A 9,761-nucleotide genomic window follows, 5' to 3' on the forward strand; every position below is an offset into this window, starting at 1 on the left:
TACCGAATACCATAGAAATATAGTATAGTACTATAAAAATATAGTATTCAGTACTACTTTAGTTCTTATTACTTTGTAAAACTAATTGCAAATACTTCAATTATTAGAGTTATTAATTTAATAGTTGTCAAATTTTTCTCTGAGTGCGCTAAATGAGTTACATCGTATAATATTTAAAATGTATTAAAAGAACGATGTAATTCATTTATCACATTGAACATTCATAATCCATTGATCGAAACCTTTATGATAGTGACTGCAGTGTCATCATATTTTATATGTGACTATAACAAAATTGAGGACATGGCTTCAAGAACGACCTCGACTCATTCGAGCGAGCTCGATCATTGCCAAGGCTGCAAAGCTTTTGAGGTCAACTGTGTTTCTCACGTAGCACATCGATCAATCTAACACAATGATATTATTATCTCTAAGTAATAATATCAAAAATTTTATCATTATTACATGATTTCTAACTACATATCTTTACTGATCGAATTTTTTGATAATCAATAGAATTAAACTTGTAATTGATTAGATTAATTTTCTTCAGAAATTATTAATAATACATCTCCGAAGTTGTTAGAATAAATGTAGTGTAATGAATTCCATTCAGCATCCATCGACTCATTTAACTTAGCATACTTTCAAAGAGATGATTTATGAAATAATTTCTTGATGCAAATTATGAAATTATAATCAGCTATAGAATTATTTTTTAGTATTGAATACGTGCGACACACATAAATTTGATGACTTCAATCATTACATTCAGTGTGATTACATTCATGTGAATTCATGATTTGATATGCGCATAAATCACAATAACAATTCCTCTGATTATGAAAATAAAAAATACCGTTTTCTTAGTACTGTACATAAATTGCGACTTATTAATAAATTAGTAATATTTTTATAACAAGCTGATTTGCTGATTTTTATATTTCTGATTAAAAATATTGACTATGAATTTGATATATTCAGTAATTTCATATTCTTTAAAACAATCGTGATTTCTCCTTTAATATGAAAATAAATTAGTATCTCGTAATAGTTTATTACTTTAATTTTTCCATTTACGAAGAAGGAAACTTAATAAAAATAACATGCATTTGTTGTTAATAGATATACGAGTAAGTAGCTCGAGAACTAATTAGAATAAATATAAATATTAACAATTGACCATCATGTGTCTTTCCAATATTCGCTACCACGTAATTCTCAATGTTAACGTTTGACAAATATAGTTATGTATCTGCATATTCATATATCTTTTTTTTTTGTGCAGTTTGAAGTCAATCATATCGATAAAAAAGAAATTCATTTATGATTAATTCATATTTAGAGCACAGAAACTTATATAACGCATAATGCATAAGAAAATGTACAAAGTCTTTCATTTTTTTCGTATCCAAAAAATAAAAAGTTCTGATTTTGGTTTGACTTTTTTATTCTTTGTGCATTGTATACATTATGCGAAAGTCTGTGCTCCGACCTTAACTTTTATCATCAATTGTTATTATCAATTGTCAATGGCTTTTTCCATGACTTTTTGTTTCTATTCCACGTTCGTTGACGATCACAGGTCTGCTTTTTATTCCTGCACTTTGCATCGTGTGCATCAATTCAGAGAGTATGCGATAAATAAAAAAATAGACGCGTCGTTAAACAGCAGGGCAGACTATTTTCACGAAACAGCTGATCGGATAATAGACCTTGGCAAGTTGACTTCGCGTTTAATCTTGTCGTTTAGTTAAACGACCTGAGTACGTATGCGTACGTCATATACGTTTATTATTACTCCGTACACACACACACACACACACACACACACACACACACACACACACACACACGCACACACACACACACACACACACACACGCCTCACATATATATAGACTGAGTCGTTTTTCTAATTTAGAACCAGTTTTTCCTAAACAAGTTATTTTTTTTTTAATACAAATTTAAATTACAATGCTACCTTTTTAAATAAAGTCCCGCTTTTCAACTTCTACACTTCTAATTATTAATGTTTATCGACAAAGAAAAAGATACTCGAGACTGACGCGTTCGTTTCAAAATAGAGGCTTGAAATGTGCGCTGATCTTAAGATCTTCTAAATCTTCAGTCTTTTCTTTTTTTCCCTCTCTCCAACATCCAGTTTGTTGAGGATCACGTTATACCGGCAGTTATAGCAGGGATTGGGGAGAATAATCGGGTTGTGCCTGATACGGTATGGGTAAACCGTCGGTCGGCTCGGACCAGACCTCAGCTGAGATCGTCTGAACCAATGGAATCGCTTCGCACACTCTCGCCACCTGAGACTAGCGAATGGTGACGGACGGAAACCGACCAGACTGCGCGCATTCTATTCTTCCGACAAATATCGACCGTACGTCTATATTAGCAGCACTGAACTACAGACTTGCGCTTTTTAAAGGCGAACTACTTTCAATTATGTAATTTTAACAAATACTTTTTTATTACTATTTTCGTATACTCTGAAATAACGAACTATTGAAAAAAAAAAGCTATCCGATTAGTATTATATACTTCATTAATAATTAATTCCATACATAAATAAGAGCCGATTGTTCTATTAGTATTATATACTTCATTAATAATTAATTCCATACATAAATAAGAGCCGATTGTTCTATCTTTTGACAAATGGTAATTTATCTATTGGATAAACAATAAGGAATAAAAGAGTACGAGAATAAGACAGTGAGCTGAAATTTTCCGAGAGGTAGAACAACTCAGTCTAAGTCGTTTAATCCTGTAATTTCATTCGAATTTATTAGCTGAGAATCGATATAAAATATTCAGACTGTAATCTACGCTAACTGTTTTTCAGATGTGCCGCTTTCTGTATCATCTGTTTTATAGCATGAACCCGAGTGTAATAGTTCACGCGAATAACACTCGGGTAATGCTCACTGACCCCTTGCACGCATCATACGATCATTATTCAGTATGATTCACACATATTGCGCCACGTGTACGTATATACGTAGCGCTTGTATTTCATATTAATGACTAATAATAGAAAAAAAATGTTGATCAGAACTGTAGCAAAAAAAAGGACGTTACATACTTTAAGACATTTTTATGATTTTGCTTTTTATTTATATAAATATAATAATACAATTATTCGAAAATATTTCTACCATTAATTTTTCTTCACGCGAATTTTTAAGCGAAATTACCGACAGAAACATCGTGTAATATAGCTTCATCTTCGCGCACGCACCTCACCACATCTCACGCAACCACGTGGACACGAGTTGCGTACACGTAATCACTGTGCCGGCGATGCGATCTCGTATTGGTCGATCGCGGCTCGTACGACCGCGTGCTCGCTTATTCTGGCGCACATCGTCAAATCACACAAATACGTACATACATACGCAAGTATCTGATTCTCTGTATTGTGAATCTAATTTTCTAAAATCTAATAAATCTTTTTTAATTTAAACTTCTGAATTCGTAGATATCTGAAACATTCTGTCGAAAAGTTTAAATTAATAATAGAAAGGTTTTTTGATAATATCTCTGCTAACATTCAATACGCCGGCTGGGCCGGTGGATTGACATCGTGCGTGTATATGTAAGTACGCACATCATATACATGAACGGATCACGCGCGTAACAGCTGCTCGTCTTGTTTTATGCCACTTCCTCATACGTGCATTATATCACGTAAAGCGCTAATCTGGCGGATACATCAACCGATCACGCATTTATATTGTGACATATGTATAAAGAAAAGTGTTAGGGTCAAGGACCAAATTACAATTATTGAGCATTCAATTATATTTGACTTTATAAATTCATACAGGCAGGACTGGCATGTATATTTGAAATACTTTTATTTGAAAAACAGTATTGATAAGACAATTACATTTTGTATTTTGTGTTTGTTCGGAGCATATAAAAATATTTTGTATTTCAATATCAATAACAAAAGATTGAAAGTATTTTGTATTTCAAATACTAACACTTGATAATCAACCTTATTACTTGAATTACAACATACAAAAAGCTTTTAATCTTTCGATTTTAAATACAAAATATGTAATATTTTTATGTAATCCGCTGAAATAAAAAATACAAAATACGCTTTCATTACAAATAGTATGTTTTTAATAAAAGTATTTCAAATACATACCAACCTTGCATATAGATATAAATCCACATATGTGTATATAAAATTAAGGAATAAGAAATAAATATTCTTCTATTTTATATTAAAAATTTATAATAGGAAAAAATAAGAATAAAATATTTTAAGAAGCTAAAATCCCCATTCTGTACTTATTTTTGACGACAATAGTGTCGGTATCATTACATTATTATTGCCAACTTTTTTACTATAAATAAAAACCTGCACAATGGCAATGTAATATATATGTAATAAAATATTTATACTGTCATTTGGAAGATACAGAATTAACAGAATAAAATGTAGAATATATATAGGGATCTGATGTAAATATATTTTAATAATTATTGGATTGGCCAATAAGTTTCCTTTGTTTTTTTTTAGATGATAGGTTAACACCGAACAATATCACTAATAAATGCTTATTAGTGATATAAGTGACGATTCAGTATTAATCGCACTACCTCCCAAAAAGCAGAGGAAATTCAATTATTATTACTAAAATATATAACCCATTATATACATAAATCATATTCAGAAAGCGAATAAATGTATGCTTATAATTTTTAATTTAGACTCCAAAGTCAATTTTTAGTCCAAATCTCAAGTTTAAATAACTAATTAATTTTTATTATTCTTTTATATATTAATTATGTAAATAATGATTATTCTTTTTAGAATTACAAAAAACATATCTAAATAAAAAATACCATACTTTATAAATATATTTGTTTTGTAGATAAATTTACTTTGTAGAAATGTGTATTGTGTTTAGACTATTGTTTGTAAAATAGAACTCGTAATTCGAATAAAATTGCAATTATTGGCTGTATAATAAACATCATATGTATTGATCTTTATCAGTTGGAATAAAGTTTTTAACTCTACTTCATTTGTATTATGTCTTATGTTTAAGAAAAATTGGCAATTATCTATTCAATTACCATTCAATAGAGCAAAGTTGTAGCTTTAATATCATTTGCATATACGTGAATTATATATATAATTATACGTGAATTATGTCCCTACATCTTTCTTTCTTTTATCAAATTTCTTTTTAATGTACTAATAATAGTAACAATATTGAGAAAACATAAAAAATAGTTAATAGGACAATTTTCGCATTATTTGTTTTAGAAAATATCAAGTTTAGAAAAACGCAAAAAAATTTGCTCATACAATGTATAATTTTACATTCAATTATATATGAGCAATTCTTTTACATTTCTCCAAACTTAATTTTTTCTAAAACAAACAATGGAAAAATTTTCTTTTTTATGTTTTCTTCTTATTATTATTATTTTTAGTACACTAAAAAGTAATTTTACAAATGAAATAAGGATTTATAAATATATATAGACATACTTCATACATAATTATATTGTATGTTTATGTATGTTTACATATTTATTTATATATATTCATGCATGAAAAATTTTTTATCGGATTTGAATAAATTATGATAGAATGATCAATATTCAACAGAATGCAATTATTGCTCAATAGTTTACCGATGAGCTACAATATGCTCTAAATGGCACATACAAAAACATAAGGTAAAGCAGTAAACAATAAGGAAATCGTAACATTGGATTCGCTACTCGGCTTACTATCTCTATCTGTAACTGCTCAATTTGGTTAGTGCCCGGACAAAATGTTTTATATATAATTGTACAAAATTATATATAATTTTATATAATTGTATATAAATGGACATATTTTTTATATGATATTATTGTATATGATTATATATATGTATATAAACTTATATATAATTATATATAAAATATTTTTTCTCGGGTGCTTACGTTTTTGTATGTGTCGTAGGCTTAATCTTATAGTATTAGCTAATCGCATGCGTGAGTATATATGAAAAATCTAAACTTTACGATATGTAGAAAAAAAATATGTATATATAAAATATATTTAAGTTATTATTTTTAATCTTCCATAGATAGTAATTGATAGCAGCAATTTTTTGAGTGTTTCAAAGGAGTTACTACATTATAATTATGTTACATGTGTAACATACTTAAAAGAATAATACATTGGAGGCAGTCATTTTGATCAATGTGTTTTGCTTCAGATTTAATGTACATATACTTTTAATTTACTGGAAAACATGGCAATTGTTAGTGAAATATGTTGAGACATTGAGTGTGTGTTTAGAATCGTTTAACAAACAATCATAAAACGGTTGCAGAACTATTACATTTTGCTGAACGCACCTAGTATTAAATTTGTTTGCAAATTGTCTTGAAGTTTGACGTGGATTTTTGTCAATAATGTCAATAATTTCAAAACATCATTATCAAAACCAGAATATTTATCACTACAAAATTTATTTTGGAGATTGAAGTTTTCCGAATGAAAATTTTCAAACCAACGTCTATTTATGCATTCTAAAGTGGCATTGTTTCCCAAGCACATCATATATATTTTTAGTACAATTTATTGCATTAATGCTCTTTTTAAACTCATAACATTTTTGACCGAAATACATTTTGTCGGAAGTTATAGTGTTATTGCGGTAAAAATATTTTTAATTTATAATACGGGTTAAAAATACGATGAAACAATAACTTGCTTAACTTTATTTACGTAAACAATAGGAAGTGCGCACATCTACTCAAAATATGAATATTTTTTCAAAATGTATTTTTTTTAAATGGCCATTATATGGCAATAAATTTGCCTACCTATTATTCAATTTTTTTTTCTCTTTCAACTGTATAAGATCGCAGATTACAGATTTAATTTAACAAAAAGATTTAATTAATTGATTTGTAAAGAATTATTTTAATTCTATTGTTTAAAAATTAATAAATATCTGTCGTATCGAGGAAATTAAAGTCTTCATTTGTACATATTTCGAGAAAGTTGAGAGAATAATCATTATGATAAACAATTTGTGATCCTTTGCATGAACTTGATCTTCCTGATATTTTCCAAATGGCGTCATGCTACATCAAGTCACCCCGGAAACGCGAATGTACGCTTAGCCGAAGCGAAAACATTATGAATTACATTGTTTGTTCAATATATACTTTCGCGCAAAATCATTCGAACGGCTTATTAATACGTTTACATAACATTGTACCTTTTAAACACTAGAATCTAAACGTTTATTAAGAAATAAATCAAACTTATAATTTGTACTTGAATATTAAGTTCATGATAAGTCAAAATAATTTCTTACCTATTGTTATCAGACATTTTATGAAAAAATATAGACAACACTTGAAAATGGAGGAATAATTTTTACAATCTTAATAAATCTAACAATTTTAGAAACCTCATTTCTAGTTTCTATGAATAATTTGTAACTAAAAATTCAAGTAAAAAAATGTTCCAAATTATAAAAGAAATTAGTCATGTATAAATTAAAAGAAGAATGCAAGATTAAGATTGCACTCAAGCAATTTCAAATCTCAAAATTATTTAGTCACTCTTTTATTATTACATTTTAATTATTCATTTCAGTGTTACTATGTGTCTTATTCATTTATAAAAAATGGTGCGCAATAAAAAGAATAAAAATAGACAAAAAAATTTATACAAAATCAAAGTTGATAAAAAAAAAAGGAAGAAGATTAAGTAAAATCTATATTTTAGATAACTGAAATTAAATGATAGAAAATATAGATACTGCGTACAAATTATTATGAGAATATGTCACAAATTATATATAGGCACTGAAGAATGCTATCTATTCAATTTCTTTTATCGTTTATATATAATATTGATATAACGTCGGTGATACACTGAACGATAATGTTCAACGATTATCCAGACAATTAGCTCCCCAACCTGATCATTCTCTATGAAGCGTGCAACAGGAAACACTTATTTGCATCGAATAGAACGTCGACGTGATGTGATTATTTCACAAATGCAGCTAACGCTATTCTTCGAATCGCAAAACATTTCATAATATAACATTCGTGATATTACATTCGTAACGAAACTTTAACCGTTATCAAACGCATGCAAAGATCGGACCACATAACTGAACAATATTTGCAAAATAAGTAATTAATATAAGTAATTAATTAAAAAGATAATATTTTCTAGATAATATTATTGGACTAATAAAATAACTTTTTAAATTTAATATAATATATTTAATATAATATTATATTATTATATATAATATTATAATTATTAAATTAAATTAATTCATTCCTTAATTTAATGAAATTAGGAATTAGTATAATAACTCTTATTATTATGTTAACAGACCCGAAAGATCCTTTCAATATACCAGTATTAATGTTATTTGTATCTTAAACATCCCATTTATGGCGTTCTAGATTCATATGAAAATAAACCCATTGCATGCCGGCGAATCAACCAATACTTCAGGCATCAAGAACAAGCAGATGTAATAACGGTGCATTTTCGTAGGAACGTTTAGATTGGTTTCCCGAAGACGTAACGTATATAATTGTCCAAGTTACTCATAAATATTTTTTCTACTTTGATGTATGTAATAAAAAGCTGCGCTCGTTTTAATTTTTTCATATGTCGTATAATCAACGTGCCTTGCATATCGCCACTAATAATTGCTTCCAGCAAAGTCACGGAACGTTACATTAGTATACATAATTTCATATTGGAATTGTTATAAAAAGAGAAATATGTTTTAAAGCAATTAAAATATTGAGTAATACCAATTGCACAAAAAGTGACACTTTTTCTCAAATAAGAACCACTGACAAACTGCAACTGTTACTTTAAAAATCGATACTGATGCTGAAATGGTTCGAAACATGACAAAATGTCTCAAATCATCGAATATACAATATAATATTCTCTAGATAATGAATTCCAATTTTGTATTACTTTTCTTATTAGTCATAATTCTTTAGCTTCTAAAATTGTATTGCTAATTAAATGAGAAATTGTAAATAAATAGCTTCACATGCTGAAGATATATGTATATGTATATGGAATTATGCTAACGATGCGGAAGACCACCTACTCACAATCTATTTCTCTCTTTTTCTGAAAGGATATATTTAACAACAAAGGAATTATTCAACCACAATCGTGATTGGTAACGTGTAGATAGGGGAAGAGCAACCTTTTTACATTAAAAATTACAAGATTCTCTTGATAAGCGCGTCACAATAACTAATCGATGTATCTTTTGTCCTTATACGTAATGCTATATTTGACTTTTTTTCTATTACGCGGGAATAATGAGTGTATCACAGTCTACATTATTTCCTACATTTTAATTTTTGAAGAAGTTGCATTTTTCAATACGAAAAATATACATTCTGCTTTATATTTATTAGTCTTATTAAAATTTATTTTGGAAATTTATTAATTATAAAAATGTAGAAAGATGTTAGAATCGAAATCATAAATAGATATATTTTAAGTACATCTTAAATTTTTTATATAAATGATTTTGTTACAAATGTATAAATATTATAAAACATTAGTTAACAAAAATTAAAAAAAAATCAGTTATTTGTAAATAGATATTTAAAATAAATAAAAATTTTGTAAAAAATATTATATTAACAGATGATTTGAAAAATTCAAAAAAAGAAGTTTATAATTTTATAAATTTATAAATTTA

General features: G+C 27.7%; 1 protein-coding gene across 1 annotated transcript in view; it reads right to left on the reverse strand.

Annotated features, from left to right (window-relative positions):
• The window catches only part of LOC108756768 (acyl-CoA Delta(11) desaturase-like), a 17,587-nt gene that overhangs the window by 7,027 nt on the left and 799 nt on the right, over positions 1–9,761 (reverse strand). The gene's annotated exons all lie outside the window — the stretch shown is intronic.

This window comes from Trachymyrmex septentrionalis, unplaced genomic scaffold (assembly GCF_001594115.1).
Source record: "Trachymyrmex septentrionalis isolate Tsep2-gDNA-1 unplaced genomic scaffold, Tsep1.0 scaffold13, whole genome shotgun sequence".
Taxonomy (NCBI): domain Eukaryota; kingdom Metazoa; phylum Arthropoda; class Insecta; order Hymenoptera; family Formicidae; genus Trachymyrmex; species Trachymyrmex septentrionalis.